Source organism: Pinus tabuliformis, chromosome 3_1, assembly GCF_031772625.1.
Source record: "Pinus tabuliformis cultivar Carrire ecotype Pingquan chromosome 3_1, CPIR1, whole genome shotgun sequence".
Classification (NCBI taxonomy): Eukaryota; Viridiplantae; Streptophyta; class Pinopsida; order Pinales; family Pinaceae; genus Pinus; species Pinus tabuliformis.
Window position 1 is genome coordinate 490,462,981 of NC_142301.1, and position 19,472 is coordinate 490,482,452.

The 19,472-nt window shown below is 34.2% G+C and overlaps 2 long non-coding RNA genes across 4 annotated transcripts; both read left to right on the forward strand.

Annotated features, from left to right (window-relative positions):
• The first annotated feature begins 8,697 nt into the window (after nt 1-8,697).
• LOC149187941 (uncharacterized) lies at nt 8,698-9,834 on the forward strand. 3 transcript variants are annotated; one of them, XR_016256221.1, is made up of 4 exons: nt 8,698-9,054; nt 9,155-9,360; nt 9,460-9,619; nt 9,747-9,834. It is a non-coding gene; the product is annotated as an uncharacterized LOC149187941 (long non-coding RNA). The 3 variants fall into 3 exon arrangements; XR_016256220.1 differs by having other exon boundaries at nt 9,155-9,342; XR_016256219.1 differs by having other exon boundaries at nt 9,155-9,619.
• Nucleotides 9,835-9,940: 106 nt separating this feature from the next.
• LOC149187942 (uncharacterized) lies at nt 9,941-11,720 on the forward strand. Its single transcript, XR_016256222.1, has 4 exons — nt 9,941-10,029; nt 10,314-10,420; nt 11,096-11,237; nt 11,582-11,720. It is a non-coding gene; the product is annotated as an uncharacterized LOC149187942 (long non-coding RNA).
• The last annotated feature ends 7,752 nt before the right edge of the window (nt 11,721-19,472 follow it).

Consider the following 19,472-nt stretch of genomic DNA (forward strand, 5'->3'; position numbering starts at 1 on the left):
TCTTACAAATAGAACTTGTTTCAATAGATAATACAATATGATTCACTCTCCTTGTACTAGGTTGAAACAGTCCTTGCAACACCTCTAATCTGATCCTCGATTTCCTCTTAATTCCTTGAGCATATGATTCTCCTACATTATTGCACAATTCCCAAGGAAATTCTTCTCTCCAAAAATGTGCACAAGCTACTCTTGGAAAACCTCTCTCTCACAATATCCACACATAAACATGTGCAGCCTTCTCACAAACATGTGATCTCTATTGTCTTGTCTCACCAACTCGTGCTCATAAGACAATGATTAAACTTGTGCCTTCGTTCCTCCTTTTAAAGCAATTTGATTGCTTAAAATTAGTGAGTTCTTTATTAGGCAAGTTGAACTAGTGGTTCACAAACTAAGAAAGGCTCATTGTTAATGTTAACTCATCCTTCCTAAATTTTAGGAGCCTAACTCAAAATCCGTCCCATTCACAATATAACTCACACTAAAAAACAAGTAACTTGACCTTTTATTTTAACACATTGTTTAACTACTTCATAACTCATCTTGGACTCCTATTTTTTAGGAGGTCGAGCATACCAGAGAAGAGACCATTGTGGTCCCTTTGATTAAGGCACAAATCAAGGAATACTTTCTCACTTCTATTTTCAACAAAATCCACCTCATATCTCCACACTAATAATGTAATAGGCTTGTATGATGATTTCAAAAATTCCTCCACAACTGAAGAAGGAGAGGAAGATAAAACACAATTCTTATAGTCATTGAACATAGCATAGGACAATCTTACATTTGCTTTGTTTAATATTTCTGTAGAGTTCATCCTTATATATTTAGAGAGATATCTATGATAATCAAATGAATATATGGGGGTGGTGCAATTATTTATCATAGACTCTTGATGAGAAAAAAATCAAGAAATAGGAGGACATCTTAGGAAAGGGATCCATGAGGGTTTTGTTCAATTAATGCTCCACACCTCCAAGATGTTCTCAAATTTATGGAAGGGATCTACTCTCTAAAGAACATGGGCCATCGGTGCAAAGTGTCTGTAATGAGAACCAAAAATAACATGCTTCCAAGAGATAATTTGATCAATTTGGTTTATGGTTGAATTAGAGAGCTTGCCTAAATTTATGATTGTTAGGATATGGAATTGGAAATGCTTGTTATCTTAGGGAAGGAGTGATCAATATTTTTTAGTGATAGCGAAAAATAAATGATGATATATCAAGCATAATAAGTACGTTGATAATCAAGAATAGAATGGAAAATTATGGAGAGAATGAGGGTGTTTTATGGATCTTAGTGTGTACCTCAATCACATCCCTCAATTGATTATGGGTTTAGAACCTAATTAAGGATAGAGATTGGGATCAATGGTGACACCTGATAATGATGAACTATCACTCAATGAGGGTTTGATTTGCAAGGAACATACTTGAGGATTGATGTTTTGAACCTTTATTTATAGTTTCAAGCAATACAACATTTTGTTTAGGAAGCCCTTGAATGAGGAGGAAGAGGTGTAGCATGGACTATTTTCCACCCAAAACAAACTAGACACTATAAATCTAACTAACACAATGAGAGATGACATGTCAGACAAATGTGACTAACTATTCTTTATTCAAATTATTTATAGGTTGATGTAATTTTATGTTGTGGCTTAATTTTGGGCCTTGGACATATGCAACAACTAGGACATTGTCCAAATGCCTAGAGCTACAAAAATTGCAAATAGTTTAGATGGCTAAATTGCCCCACACCACAACTTTCAATGTCTGATAACTTAAGGACTAAAATTAGTGGGTGAAGGATATATGTATTCCCATGGGACATAAATATTTGATATAAAATCCATGGAAAGCACATGTGATCCTGCAAACAGTTCCATGATGTATGTGAATATGCAATCCTCTCTCTTTCTCTCTCTCTCTCTCTCTCTATAGAAGAAGTTAGTCTTTAGTTTCTACTCTTTCATTTCATGTTCATTCACACAAATGAGAACATAATGCACATTCGGAGAAGAAAATCATATAGGGTTGTTAAACTTTGTGCTGTCAACATATTTATATTAATAAAGGTCATTTTCTAGATGTTGGTGTTAATTATATGCTTAGTACTTACTTGAATAATACAATGTTGACATAGATATGACATTGTTGAAATTTGTAGTTGCTAATGGGGGAAATTTTAGGAGCTTTCATTGGTTTGTGACACATGGAAGATCAATAAGTCATACAAATTCATTGATTAATGTTGACAATAAAGGAGTTGTAACATGTTTTATGGAGGAGAAATATTTACACCAAAAAAAGAATAAGAAGGTGATAGTTCAAAAATTTCTTGGGATGATTACATAGTTGGAGAATTTATTCATAATTCTATCCCATTGAGAAAATCCTATAAAAGAATCTAAATCATAACTCATAGTTTAGATGATAGCCTGTATGGAATTACAAAATCACATAAAAGCACAAATGGGAAACTGAGTGGAAGGTCTATTAACATTTCATGTAGGGCCCGAGAATTAGCAAGTAATGGATACAAACTTTATTTTATGGTCAAAATTTGTTAATAAAATCTTGGTAATTTCAAACCCAATGTGTTAGGTGCATTTGGATGGACATATGATTTCCTTTCGACTTCAACCACAATACTTATAATGAAAAAATGAACTCTATTTTGGTCATGTCTTAGAATACCTTGATGAATTTGTAGACACATGTTATTCACAAGGAGAAATTCAAGAAATATACTAAGTTGTTGAATAGTGCAATATAGCAATTATTAAGAGAAATAAACTATTACAACGTGTATCTTCACTTTTTCAAAATGAGGTCAAGCTTCTTCCTATTACTTTATAATCCATAAAATATGGTTAAAATTTGTCTTAATACAATGGGATTTTATTTTTCTTCAAGAACCATTAATGGTATAGGAGAATTTGACTTCAAGCAAGGGAATGTTCAAGGAAATTCAGTTTGTAAGTTAGTGAGAAAACTATTGAGAACACCAATAGAGGAATAAGACTTATCATTGAAGCCAAAGTCATTTTCACTTGATCATGAGAAATGTCTCTACCATATACATGGGTGGAAACGGATCTTGTATAACGAGAAAATTGTAGCCATAAATGGTATCCACACACACATAGGTGTTGGGGCTACCTTCAGTATGTAGTATACATTGTTACCTATATTGGTTTTGTTTGAAAATCATTTCACATTATTATTGAAAGGTTATGAAAGATTTCTTTGAAAGATATTGTAAAAGTGTAATTATTTTGTTATGATCCTCCATATGGGTGTAATGGGATTGCATTGATTAGTTCTTTGAAATTTTTGGTGAAGTTGTTTTCACATTCATGGGAAACTCATAAAGGATTTGTATTAAACATGTAGGTGAAGAACTTGCTACCAGTCTAATGATCAGAATGATTGAGTATCAATGTAATTTGGTGGATGGTTGTTTCTTTATATAAACTTTGACAATTTTGTTGTCATTGTATGCTCATGTTATATGATAAAAGTGCTAGGTTGTACCAAATAATACTTTTTGGTGTGGGGCCATTTGAGGATTTGAAGAAGCATTTATGCAATATACCAAAGAATAATGAATATTTTAATCGAAAAAATAATTACTCATTAAGTAGGAGTCTTCGACATCCTAGCTTAGGATCTAGTCAACATAATAATTTGAAGAAATTAGAGTGGGAGGAATAATCTTGGGGGAGCTAAATTCCACTTTCATAGCATTAATTCCAAAGAATACCAATCCACAATCTTTCGTTGAGTTTCACCCTATATATTTATGTAATTTCCTATACAAGTTGAATTTCGAAATTACAGTTAACTATTTGATGGAACAACTGTCAAAAGGTATATCTAAAGAACTATTTTGATTTTTGACAAATAAGTAGATCCTCAACACTATTGGATCAACATAAGAAGGCTAATTACATAGTGTGAATGTCAAGAAACTCCCAGAGTTAATGTTGAAATTAAATCTAGTTAAAGTTTTTGATAGAGTTAATTCGGTCTTCCTTAGACTAGCTTTACTACAAATTGGTCTTCCTCTTGATATTACTGATTGGATAATGGGATTTGTCACTTCAGTAAACTTTGGAGTACTGGAGAATGGCATACTGAATCAAATTTTAAAGATTTTAGAGGAATTCGACAAGGATGTCAACTTTCATCTTTTCTATTCCTACTGGTGGTGAAAGGATCATGTCTTCTTCTTAACTAGGTAGTAAGGAAGAATCAAAGGTATACAAGTATCCACATTGGTCAAACTCGTACACTTTCTATTTGTTTATGATGTTCTTTTAATGGAAATTGCTTGATTGAATAAAGGAGAATTATTTGGAACATAATTGCATTGTATTGTGAATCTGCATGCATCAAAGTTAGTTCTTTCAAATCAATTATGTTAAGTAATGGAGTTCCTGAATGTATAATTTTAAATTTTAAAATTTTCTTCCTTTCCATTTTTCTCTTTTAGATAAGGAATACAATAACTTGGCTATCATTTAAAGGCTAACAATTATTGAGTTGTTGATTGTATTTAGATGGTAAAGAAAGTGGAATTCTAAATCAATAACTTGTGCAACCGATGGCTCTCTTTGGGAGGTTGATTGATCATAGTAAACTTGTTTTTGGAAGCAATCTTAGTCTATTTTTTGGTTCCAGCTAGTCTACTAAGGATAATTCTGAATATAATTAAAATTTTATGTTTATGTTTTCTTTTGAAAGACAAATTATAGAAAGGGATGTATTTAGCAAGCTGGAAATAGATTGCCAACCCAAATAAATTAGGAGGATGGGCCCTCAAAAACAATTTCATTTTTACAAAAGTGCTAGTTGCCAACATTCTCTAGAGGGGTATGTTTGATGCATGCCTGTGGGGAACTATAATCTAAGACAAGTATTGTAAGAATAAAAAATTCAATTAATGGGTTTGATCAAAACTGAAGTCATGGTAAACAAGGTCAAATATTTGGAATGCATTGGTGTTAGCATTTTACATAATCAGAAAAGGTCTTGTTTCGAAAGTAGGACATGGAAGTAAAATAGACTTAAGAAAGGATCCATGGATAGGAGGTGATAGCTCCAAAAAATATTTTTGAATATAAAAGTAGCATTAAATTATAGATGAATTTCTTTAATTTCTAAATCGATTGATCTTGGAGCCAATGAGATGTACCTGAGAGCTTCAAAATCAACTAATTCTCTGAGCCTCTTAGGGAATCTAGCATGGGAATGGACACAATTTTTATTTTCAGTTTCACATAATGACATTAGATTGAGTAGAGACCCAGAAAAACTCATGTGGAAAGTGAACAAATAATGTGGGGTGGTAATGGTGTAGCTATCCTATGAAGTGATGATGACACAAGAAGTAGAGTCAAACCCATTTTAGTGGTATAAAGTTGTTTGGAAGTGGTGTTATCCTTTAAATATTCACCTCGTTCTATGGTTGGCACTAACATGACCCTCACACAAAATAATCTCTAGAGGTGAGGTTGAGAAGGCCCTATAATATGCCCACTATGTTTTGATAATCAAGAGTGAGTGACAAACTTGTTTGTGGATTATGCTTTTTCATGGGGCAGTGTGGAGAACAATTTTATTTGTGGAGAACTGCGTGGGGACATGATTAGTTAGGTCATTAGGGATTGCCTCAAAGAGTGGACAAAACCCCAACATTGGAGCATATTTTTAGCCTTCTAAGGTGGGTCCTTTGACATATATGGTAAAATAAAATAAAACAATCGTTGATAATTCGATCCTCAATACTCGAGAGGAGATGCATAAAAAAAAATAAAAACAAAGGAACTCAACACACGAGGTCTAAAGAAGAAAATCAAAATTCCAATTGGGCCAAGGATAGATACCTTAAAGGTCTAGGCCTTCTTTGATGAGGCCAAAAGTCATGTTAGGGTTGTATGCAGAGTGGGAGATGTATTTCACCTGAATAACAATCGCACTTTTGTTCTTAGCTTGGGGATTGGCAGATTGAACTAATAACAAAGCATAATTAATTAGAATGTCCCTCATCGTTGACTTTGAAATGTACAAGTAGGTGAAGTTATTACAGATATTTGGTAATTCTCAAATGGTTATTAATTGGTTCTTAGGGCACAATACTTACATAGTTTAGACCTAAATCCTTGGCAACAATGAACACATCAATTACAAGAATTTTTTTAAGAAGCTTAAGATATCACATGTCCATAGGGAAGACAATGTTGATGCAGACAAAATATGAAAGGAAGCATTACTTCAACCTATAAGGAATTTAGTGATTACAATAAAATTCATTGATGTCCTTAGGGTGAATGCAAATAACATTTTCTCAATTGAAGTTGTTATAATCGTTGAGACCTTGCACACTTTTATGTTTGACTATTTTATCTTTTGGATTGGCCAAATGTCATAGCTCTTGACATACATGTCCGAGATGTAATCGTTGAGACCTTGCACACTTTTATGTTTTGGATTGGTAGAATGCCATAGCTCTTGACATACATGTCCGAGATGTTATAATTGAACAATAATTTGTATACTCTGATTTCAATGAAATAACAAGTATACAATTTTTTCCATGGGGGAAAATCGTATTTGTCTTGTGTGGTAGTATAATTTTTTATAGTATTGATTATTATCAAGTAGAGAATGTACGCGAATGAATGAGTCCTTAAGTGATTTTAAGAGATACTTGGATGAGAGTTAAAATAGCTCCTAATTTAATACACAATTGAGATGTTTTCTTAACAATTTATGATTGTGTTAAAATAAATATATATCTTATACAAAAGATTATTATATTTAATTAGCTAGTACAACCACATTAAAAATACTAATGTGGTTAACTATTACAACAACAACAATTATTGCAACACGAGTAATGTTTTGTCAATGCACACATTTCCCTGATTAACCATGTGTTAAAACGTTATGGATGAACTTAGAAAGAAAAAAGAAATTACACATCTTATTGTAAAATGGACCATTTTCTAAATAAAACTTGCTTATATATAAATGAATTTTATAAATAATAATGATGAACTTATCATGGAGGAACTTATTAGAATTGGAATAATATCACATCCCTAGGAAATTGTTGAGCCGAGAGCCATTTGGCAAGGATCTAATTTTTAAAATTTATTAAAAATAATGCATTGTTTTACTAAACAAAAATGTTTATATATAATTTAATGTTATAAATAATAATGAGGTACTTATCATGGAGGAACTTATTAGAATTGGCATAATCTCAAATCCCTAGGAAATTGGTGGGTGATGAGCCACATGGCAGAAATCTTATTTTTTTAATTTATTAAAGGTCAATGCAACCTAACAAACTTTGTGACACACTACAACCTTTGATAAACATTCACACTAAGCATAAGTTGATTTGAGAATCAATCTAGGTGTCAATTAAAAAAATAAAAATCAAAGGTCAACAGATACTCATCCACACTCATCCACCTTAACCTGAAATAAGAAGCCTTGGACAAAAATATTAATGTGGTTAATATAGTAAAATATTTTCTAAATATAACGAAAAAAAACTATTGCAACAATATTAATGTGGTTGATATAGTCAAATACTTTATATAAAAAAACCAACAATTGCCATATGTACCAAATCCTAAAATATTCATTTGAATGGTTGATTTAAATAATTATTATTATAATCCTCAGTTCATTGGAATGGTACACACGTTTAACAATCGTGGGATTCCAATTAAGCATCTCATTATTCATTATGAACTTGTTGAGTGAACTTCTACAGATAATTAATATATATATAAAATAAAATTTAAAAATCTAAAAAAAATATTAACATTTTAAACGATTTTAAAGTTTGAAAAGAAAATATTCACCCCAAGAAAAATAAGAATAATAAAATTACATTATAATAATAAAATTATTATTATAATAAGCAATTTACTAATATAGTATCAAATTTTCTTATACATTAAATCATTGCATATGGTCACTACATGGTGCTTATTTGTACATGGTGCTTATTTGTATTCGGTTTGATATTAATTTCTTCGAAACCAAGTAAAATATTTAAAACCGTAGTGCTTATGTTTTTATTAGTCCCTGCCATCTGGCATCCCGCAGGGACTATAGTAATCAGTCCTATAGTAATCAGTCAGATTTTTAGTCCCTGCCGGAGGCAGGGACTATAGTAAGGGATTATAGTAATCAGTCAGATTTGAGTTAGCATTAGTTTGAGTTAGCATTAGTTTGCAGTTTTCTTGCGGTGTTATTTGGCGTTTATACTAAGTTTCTGAAGGTGCTGTGCGAGGATGTGCAGAAATAACCAAAGTTTTATTGCGGGTTGAGGCTTTGGCATCTTATTTGGCCTCTTCCCGAGGCGGAAGAGGCTCGAGCATAGCCTAATTTGTGTTTTGCAACCTGTTCATTATCGTTGACGGTCATGGTCTCAGGTTAATGTTAACATTAATTTGTTTGCAGGGTATGCTACCGGGTGTTTTGTTTGCAGGGTATGCTAAGGTAAGGTTTGATGTTAACGGCTGTTGGTGCTGCAGGTGTGCAGGTGTCCGTGCATGGCGGGAGGTGTCATGAACCACCGCCTACCACCTATGTTCTTGCCGCCTCGGGCTTTTGGTGCTGGATCGACAGTGCGGACAATGTTAACGGGTGTTGGTGCTGCAGGTGTGCAGGGGTCCGTGCATGGCGGGAGGTGTCATGAACCACCGCCTACCGCCTATGTTCTTGCCGCCTCGGGCTTTTGGTGCTGGATCGACAGTGCGGACGGGCTTCTTGAGCTTGTTTGGTTCTGCTCGTCCCCACGGCCTCTATAGTGTCTGGTACGGACCCACGGCCTCTATAGTGTCTGGTAGCAATGGATAAGCTGGGACAGAGGGCAATGCAGGATGCTGTCCACATTCAGGTGGGGGTTAGAACGGCTCGTAGTGAAGCTACAGGATGGGACAAGGGGTGGAAGACTTTCGCCAGGAAGACGTAGGTAGAGCTGGGAAGAGCACCACGGCCTCTATAGTGTCTGGTACGGACCCACGGCCTCTATAGAGTCTGGTAGCAATGGATAGATTCTTGCTTTGCCTTTGTAGGATCTGCTCTCACTACCCTTGTTTCTGTCTCTACAGGGTATACTAATATATATCTTATAAAGCTGCTGTAAGAACCGAAAGCAGAATCTGCTGCTAGTTTACTAAACCATTCGAGCTTTCAACCTCCGATCGTTCAGTTACCTAATTGAGTGGGGGGCCGAATATAGTGGCTGGTGGTGTTGCTTCAATAGGACCCGGAACTGGCTCATATGCTTACTCTGCTGGTACTGCAACTAGTGCTGGTAAAGAAGTTGAAAGGGATGTTGCTGGCTTGTCTGCCTTAGCTTCTTGCTTTGCCTTTGTAGGATCTGCTCTCACTACCCTTGTTTCTGACTCTACAGGGTATACTAATATATATCTTATAAAGCTGCTGTAAGAACCGAAAGCAGAATCTGCTGCTACATGGGTGTTCAGCCGTATTCGAGGTTAGTGAGGCGGCTCATAGACGAAGATGAGACGTATCCTTAGGCTATATACATGAAATCACCACCCGGCTATTGAGTAATGCTATTTATCCCTGATCACAGATGTTAGCCTGATTACAGATGTTACACTAGTTTCAATCTTGTTGCTCGGGTTTCAGGTTTCAATCTCCCTGATCACAGCTGTTAACCTGATGCGACCTTAGGTGGCCTGCTGTAGAGCTTGCATGTGTTATGCTAGGGAGATAGGTGTTAGGCACATGGCCGTCATGTAGGGCCCACAAGGTGGATAAAAGTTTCGACTTTCATTTTTATTTTTATTGACATCGGTTGATTTTCTTATTTTTATTTAAATTTGAAATTTCATGTTGCATTGTCGTTTCTTAGTTGAGAGCTGGTACAGTTGAGAGCTTACTTTTGTTGGCATGTTATAAATCTGTGAAGGGGCGGACAAGCGGAGGAGGATCCGGCCATAATATTGAGATACATGTAAGTATATTTTCTTTCCGAGCTGCAAATTCAAAGCATTTACACTCAGTTTTTCCGAAAAATCTGCGTTTTCCTACCCTCACAGATATAGGTATTTGTCTGATTTCCGTGTTTGTTCTGAAATTGCTAAATTTGTTTGAAGATAATAGAACTGCAAATTCACATAGTTTATTGCCTTGCCCTCTGAAATTAGCAGGGTTTTTGCAGATGAATTTATGTATTTTCGATTTCTGTGTTGAAATTTTTGGCATTGATGTGAATCTTTTATTTTCTTCTTTGGGCAGGCGAAGAAGTATACTGTCGGTCAGTTCTTGATTTTGCTTCCAGGCTTTATTTGGATCGTTGATTAAACTTTGGTTATTGGCAGAATCTCCCTCCTCCTTGGTCAAGGGTAAAATCTTTCTTTTGAATGCATGCAATTACCGTGTTTGGATGGATTGTCCAAATATTGTCGGATCACCGGGGAGGAATTCACTTTTAGCACATGAGATCATTGATCTGTCTCTTAATAGCACACAATGAATTCTGTGCAAACTCAGGCTTTTGTGAGCTAGATTATTTTTGTTTATATTCATAGGGAATTCCGTTTTGTGATTTTTTTTATATCTTGAATTTATGTGCAATTGAAAATGTCTTAGATACTTCCGAGTTCTGTGCTTCATGATTATTTCTTTCATCGTCACTTGTTGCTTCTGATGGGTTAAAATACCCACAATATTGCCACATCTGAAGTATGTCACCCCATTTAGAATTTTAACATTTTTACATGATGAATCCCTAGGGAAAAAATATTGCCCTTCTTTATATGGCTTTCTTGAAGTTAGAATTGTTGCCTTTCTTATCTGGTAGATTGTTTTCTTGTTCTATATAAGGTTAATGCATCTTATTGGTACAAGTCTATTTGTTAATCCTTTTAATGGTTATCTTGTTCTCTAAGATATTCTTGCATCTTACTACTGCAAGTTCATGAGATGTCAATCTTAGCTTGACTTGATTGTATGTGATCATTATTATTTTCAAGTTGAGTCCATTTGAGCTAATTTAAGCCATTTCTGAAAACATTCAGCTTACAGGTATTATCAATTGGCCACATTAATTTGTGCTTGGTGTCTGATATGAACCTTGGTTGAAATGGTGGTTACAAGAGGATGCATTTCTTTCGTTTGTGAACATTTTGACACTGCAAATTGATGTTTCCTCGCTTATAGGTAATGGAAAATGAGTTCTACCTTTCTCCTTTTTGAATTTGAGAAATGCTTCTGGCAGACTAAGCTCATTTTCTTCAGTTTTTTATGATTATATGTGCATAGGATGCAATCGAAGTTAAGAATTTAAACCATACCGCAGCAGACAAGGCTTTTATTGGATATGTGCTAATTTTCTGCGTGTGATATTTTCCTTTTAATGAACTTAATCTTTTCATGCATTTTGAAACATGAAATATTTGATCGACTTTTTGGATGTGTGCTATATAAGGTTAATGCATCTTATTGGTACAAGTCTATTTGTTAATCCTTTTAATGGTTATCTTGCCATTTCTGAAAACATTCAGCTTACAGGTATTATCAATTGGCCACATTAATTTGTGCTTGGTGTCTGATATGAACCTTGGTTGAAATGGTGGTTACAAGAGGATGCATTTCTTTCGTTTGTGAACATTTTGACACTGCAAATTGATGTTTCCTCGCTTATAGGTAATGGAAAATGAGTTCTACCTTTCTCCTTTTTGAATTTGAGAAATGCTTCTGGCAGACTAAGCTCATTTTCTTCAGTTTTTTATGATTATATGTGCATAGGATGCAATCGAAGTAAAGAATTTAAACCATACCGCAGCAGACAAGGCTTTTATTGGATATGTGCTAATTTTCTGCGTGTGATATTTTCCTTTTAATGAACTTAATCTTTTCATGCATTTTGAAACATGAAATATTTGATCGACTTTTTGGATGTGTGCTAATGTTTGCAACAAATTTCACCATTGAAGACATACAAGAGATGACTAGCATCGCAGTATGCACAAATGGTTCAATCAGATAGAACATTGATCGCTAGAGCCTAGAAATGTGTATAGCTTAAATTTGTTGGATTGACTGAGACAACATCTGTGAAAAGATAGGCACTGAACATACTTACGTTTTCTTTATTTAGATTTTAACCTACTCATAGTGCAGGTGTACTGGAGATAGTTAATGACTCTGGTTGAAGCTATAATATGTTGATTAATCACTGTAGACAAAATCGAGAGATAAAAGACAAAATTCCCTCCGCTAGACCTGTTATGCTCACTGACTGGTAGGAGTTTCACGTATGAATGAATCAGTTCAGGTTGCTTTCTGTGTTGAGTTGAATTTGACACAGTGGCTTGACAAACTTTTGTAAGAAGGGTCATTAGATCGATGCCTCTTCTCATGACACACTTCTTTTCCCAATTGTAAGGCCCATCTCCATCTTCAGGTGCTCTTGCAATGTGTAGTTGCAGCTTTCCCAATCCTGTTAAGGGCATGCCATACTGATACTTTCAACTTGCATGATCAAAACCTCATCTGATCCATCTTCAGGTGCTCTTGCAATGTGTAGTTGCAGCTTTCCCAATGCTGTTAAGGGCATGCCATACTCATACTTTCAACTTGCATGATCAAGACCTGATCTGAAGGTGCTCTCTTTTTTAATGTAGATTCTGGTTCTTAATTGTTGGATTTCTTTGCTGATTAGACAGCATGTATCTCTATCTGGTTATGTAACTTTGAATTTAATTTTAAGCATTAGCTTGCTTAACAATCCATTATGGAATGTTTTTGCTGCTTTTATGTGAGGCGAGGGCACTCCTTTACATAGTTTGCTGCCTCCTATGCTTTTCCTTCTAGAACAGACTTGCCCATCTGTACTCATCCTTGAAGGCCTGTGGTTCTCCATGAGCAGCAGCAACTCCCCTATCTTTACCAGGGTTAGCCATTATGTTTTTCTTCATTGAATTTGGTGCACCCCTCCCATAAGACTCATCAGTTGAGAGAATCCGATAAATCAATGCCTCTTCTGCCATTGACATATGTCTGTTGTCTGCCCGCTGGTGTGTCCCGGAGTTAGGTGCGGCTGGTATGTTTGCTGCCTCCTATGCCTCTTCTGCCATTGACATATGTCTGTTGTCTGCCCGCTGGTGTGTCCCGGAGTTAGGTGAGGCTGGCATGTTTGCTGCCTCCTATGCTTTTCCTTCTAGAACAGACTTGCCCATCTGTACTCATCCTTGAAGGCCTGTGGCTCTCCATGAGCAGCAGCAACTCCCCTTATCATAGAATAGAATAGTAAGCAGTAATAAGATGCTAAGAAGAGCAGCAGTAATAGCTTCCAGTATAGAGTAAGCAACAAGGACATGAAACCTGTTGCTTAATGAGTATACTAGGTATAAGCATATTGAACTAAACCCATTGAATACACCAATCTCTAGTCATAAGTTTCAACAAGGTTAATCTTACTTGCCTAATTGATTCAACTTCATTATTCCAAGCCATTTCGCATTTACTACTGCCGCCACATCCATCATTCCATATGCCATTTGCTCTCCATGTCAGATCGATCACCTAATTGCACCGATCGCTCACTTAACGTAAGGTCTTCGTTTTATGCCCATCATTAAATACTGGCCTGCTCCAATCTGATCTTCAAGATTTCTGCACCTAGACAGTCTGTCATAAGAAATGCTTATTTTCAAGGTCAAATGTAAGCTTCACGGCGGTTTTCATGTTACTCGTGTATTGAATTGATGATGATTGTATATAGTGCTCATGTCACCATTTCTATTGCAGTTGTGTGATTTTGGGCTAGCAACATAAACTGGTGTATCATTAATGTATTACTGAAACTTGCTGCAGTTACTTCCCGCGTGAATTATTACAATAATTACTGCAACCAGTTTGGCATAGATCCAGGAAGCGATGTTAGCTGTTAGGATTACTTAGCTAAGAACCTATATTCTGTTGCAGTCAATAAACAGATTGAGGCTAAATATATTCTGTTGCAGTCAATAAACAGATTGAGGCTAAATATAAATCCAGGAAGCTTATTCTACGTTTGGTGGCGAGAGATTCGATTAATGTTGTATTTGCATATTCCCACGATTAATAGTTACAGATAGGTACTTGTGCATATTGAACTAGAATTCGTTGGAGTTGCTAAAGCAAAGGAAAATCATGTGTCTAACCTCTACATCAGTCTGAAGAACACGATCAAGTCCCATTGAGTTTCAATATGGCATGGTGCTTGCGGCGTACACTAATTCAAAGGCGGCTAGATAGAACTATGTGCAGGGACTAGCTGCTTCGCAGCCTTCCTTGTTTGGTTTGAAATTGATTTCTTCGAAACCAAGTAAAACTTCCCTCTATCATGAAATATTTTTAAAATGTTTAGAGAAGCGGAGTTGTAAATTTCAATACCTAAAAGAAAAATAGTTCTTTCTATTAGAAATAATATACCATATCATTTCTCACCTATTCAATAAACTATTAGTCACTAAAATAAAAATAGTTCTTTCTATTAAAAATAATATATCATATCATTTCTCAGCTATTCAATGAACTATTAGTCGCTAAAATAAGGAGCATAGAGAGAATTTTGCCCAGAAAACTATATTCCAACTAGATACAACAAGGACTTCAAAATTGTGATAACCAAGACAAAAACTTCTGTCCAAAACAAAGTCAGCCACCAGACTTCAAGTGGATTTCAAGATTTTGTAAAGAAAAGTGGAGAGATCGTAATTAGTGAATTTGGAACGTTTATATTATAATATTAAAAAACAACGCAAGTTCAATGTTCCAGGGAGGGATTAAAATTTAGAAATGTATTAGTATTAAAAGTTATAAAATTTCATGATTTAAAGAACAATTATTTTTATTTTTTTTAATTAATATGCACAACAGTTTTAAAGAAATTAATATTTAATAAAAATAGATGTTTTATATTTATTTATTAAAAGTAAATAAAAAATTAATATTATTGTTGATTAAGGAAAAAATTGATAATAAAAATATTATTAAGCATAAATAAAATAATTATTATAAAAATATTAATATAAAAAAATAATAACAATAATAGGTTGATTGTAGTTGATATAGATTGATTATGGATATTGAGGTTGGGTGGGAAAATATAATTGAGTGTATTTGATTTTAGTTATTATTATTGGTTTTAGTTAATTGTAGTTAACATTGGTTGAGTGTGGCTAACCTTATTTAAGGTTGGTTACCTGTGACTGTGACTGAGTGAATCAATTGTCTTGGTAAAAAATGGTTCACTATTCCTCACCTCAAGTACTATTTTCTCATAGAGGTCACTTCTATTTTAAAGTAGCTTGAATTTGGTTTAATATGGTTGATATTGATTGTGATGGTGACTATGGTTGACCTTAATGATGATGGTTTACTATGGTCAAATCTGGTCAACTTGGTAGTCTATGCTACTTCGGATGTTTGAGTTTGAATTTTTGGTGTAAATTACTTAGTTGAGTGTCTATAAGTTTCAATGTGATTGATTTAGTTCATTGTGATTTATTATGGTTAACTATGATTGACTATAGTGCTTGGTTATGCTTGATCATTGTTGAATATGGATTGCAATTAATGATGTTCACCCTCATTAACCTCAGTTAACTATGGTGAACTTTGGTTCAAGGTGGTTAGACTTAGCTTAATGTGGTTAAGTGTGATGTACTTCATCTGACCTTGTTAACTCTATTTGACCTTCTTGATAATGACTGATTGTAATTGACTATGGTTTCAAGTATATTGAATTTGGTGAACATTGGTTTATTACCCTACATATAGTTGACATATTCATTGATAATTATCAAAAGTATTCCTTAGTGAACTACGACTAAATATGTTCAACCAATGTCAATGATGGTTAAGATTGGTGGATTGTGGCTAAATTGGACAATTGATGTTGAATTTCACTAATTTTCATTTTCTTTGAATGGCTTGGATAAGTATGTTTCAGTTTGACTATCGCTAACTTTACTTTATTGTAGTTTATGATTGTTAATATTACTTGACTTAACTAACTAAGACACTATAGTTTAAGAGGATTGATATACTTAACCTCGGTTGAATTTATTTGACCATAATAGGAATATGACTAATTTTATTCACAATAGTTGTCTTTGGTTTATTGTATTTGATTGTGGTTGACATTAACTGACTTAGTTATCTAGGGTTCACTTTTGTTGAATTAATTTGTTATGTCTGACCTTAGTTGACTATGGATGGAATGTGGTCGACTAAGTTCACTTTAGTTATCTTTGCATAATTATGGTTGAGTTCGTTGACCATAGCTAATCATGGTGGACTTTGGTTGAATGTAGCTAGTTATGGCCACAGTTGACTATGGTTAAATTCACTCACTATGGGTGACCTTAGTTGAATTTTCTTAACCATAGATGAGTGTAGTGGAATCTGTTTACTTCACTACAATATTGTTGTATTTTTTGAGTATTATTAATTAGCTAACTAGGATTGACCATGGTTCATAACCCCTGATTTCATTAACTATGGTTGAATTTGCTTATTATTGTTGATTGTGTTTATTGTGGAAAATTTTGGTCCACTTTGGAAAATTATAGTTGACATGAATTATTGAGGTTAAATTTCATTAAGTTTTTGTTTATTTTAAGTTTCCTATGGTTAACTTGGGTGTAGCGTAATTCACATAAAATACAATTAAAAAACCCACGAACATATGAGAAAATACATATAAATCCTAAGAAATATCTCTTTAATAATAAAAAAATAGATAGTTATGTTCACTTGCCTCATCATGGTGGAAATCTCTACGAGAGGTGCTCCAAATACTATAACTAATCTTGAAAAAACATGACATAACATGCTACTCAATATACATCTATTCATAGAGAATATTAACTACTTGTAGGCCCACTTGTAATGAGAGCATACTAATAATTTAGGCCTTTTTAACAAAGAGGACCCTTTTTACAATGAGTGACTATTAACTAGCTATTTTAATGGGCCTTATTCAAATGAAGGTGACCTCATACATTAATAAAGATTTTAAATAACAGGGTTAGGGTAAGACACTAACATAACATTTTCTTTCAAAAGAAACATTGTCATAAAGAATTAAGGCGATGAAATTGTGTAGAATCACTAAGAGTTACCATATGGTATCTTTTGTATGTATATCTTCCAATGGATCCATACTTCCTTAATCAAGCATAGATGCAATAGATGATCTTTGTTATCCAATATTTCTTCATGATAGAGCCAAATATATCCTTCTCCTCCATGTTCTAGTAGGTTGGCTTGCACTTTTTAATTTGACCCCATAAGTTTCTTCCAACAATACACATGAAAGAATCGATTAATCTTGGTGTAGCCTAGGAAACCCAACTTGTAGGTGACATAGCCAATGAGATATGATCTAATGGGGAATATAGAGTTTAGGAGATAGATTTTTAGGATCTTTATCTTAGAGTGATGTCTATTTATAAGGTTGTAAGTGATTACACACTTGATCCCGATCCCTTTTCTAAAATAATGTTTGGATCTATTTTGATGAATTTGTTATTTCATTTAATTTTCTTCCATAACAAACTTGTCCTTGAGAACATAGATAATGGCTTGCCTCATCTTAAGAATTATATCTATTGCATCAAAATTGGATGTGTTGGGTACATAGGATTCCATTAACATGGAAGTTTGTCCATAAACAAATTTATAAAGTGTTATTTTGTTATCTCCTTGATAAGTGGTATTGTACTACCATTCTACAAGAGAAGCCAATGTTTCCATTATGTGGATTTTCTAGAAGATAAGGATCTCAAATAGGCTTATAATAACTTATTGACCCTTTCATTTGATCATCACTTTGGGGATGACATGTAGTGTTAATATTTAGCTATGTACCTTAAAGTTTAAATAGCACCTGCCAAAATTTTCTAGTGAATGTGGGGTCCCAATATGAGACAATGGATCTGGGATTATCATGTAGTTTAAATATTTGATCCATGAAGATTTGAGAAACTAAACGACCAAAATGATGAATTCGGGCACAAAAATGAGCAACTTTTGAAATATGATCAACCACCACCATGATGATTGATTTTTTGCAACTTTTGAAATATGATCAACCACCACCATGATGATTGATTTTTTGCTAGCTTTTGGAGCCCCATGATAAAATCCATTAAAATGTCTATCCAAAGTTGTGTTAGGATTGATATATGTTGCAATTTATTTGGTATCTTCATTGTCTCTCCCTAATTTCTCTATCTAGCATTACAAGATGTTATCAAATACTAGATATCTATTTTCATTCCTTCTTGAAAGAATGAACAATTTGTTCTTTAATATTTCTATAAAAGCGAAAGTGAACTAATATTAGTAATGGATATATCTCCTGGCACAACCATTGTTTTAAGGTCATATATTTTTCCAAAAAAATATGTTGATTATGTCATAATGTTTCTCATTTCCATGCGTACATTTTAGGTGGCTTTGGATCTATATAAATCTATTAGATTGGCTACCTTAAGGTATTTTTTGCTAGCCATTCTCTACAAGCTTCCTTGAGCCTTACCAAACATGGGAATAACAAAATAAGGACTAACCCATCCTTCTCAAATTGTCTAGCTAAAGAATCAACTACAATATTATATTTTCCCTTCTTATATATGACCTCATAACCATACACCAACATCTTGGTGACTTTTATATGATGCTTTAGTGAAGAAGAAGTTGTTTGAGGAAGTACTTTAGACTATCATGGAAAGTATTGATCTAAAAATTCCTCCCTATGCAATATGGTTTCCAAGCTTGCACTTCATTAATGATAGCCATCATTTCCTTCTCATATGTGGATTTTTGTAATTTCTCACCACCCAATTACTTATTGGTGAATGAAAATGGGAATCCATATTGCATCAATACTTTTACTAGGTGTCTACCTGATGCATCACATTCTAAGACAAAAGTAATATTAAAGTTAAGTACTATTAATATTGGAGTAGTTTTTTTTTTTTTTTCTCGACAAAGACTAAATTCTATTAATTGAAAAGTAAAATAATATTACAAGGATTTGAGGCCTCAGATAACAACACCCTAGAGCACTCAACGCAGCAAAACTGCCCCAATATAGAAAGAACTTGGGAAGACCAGTTACAGAAAGCTAGAAAACATATATAGAGCCCAGAGATAGACCAGTAGAACATAAGAAGAAACATGAAAGCAAGATAGCAAATTTCCTTAGCAAACCAGAAGGTAATTATACTGCCACTGCCCTGGAGGGAAACAAAATCATCAGGTTGAAGATGCTGAACCATGACTGTAAACAAAACTGCCTGGAAGTAGTCATCTGAAACGCCAGCAAAACCAAAAAGAGAGATTGAATAGACCCAGGTGGCCTTAAACTTCCACGTCATCACTAGGAGGCTTCTCCAC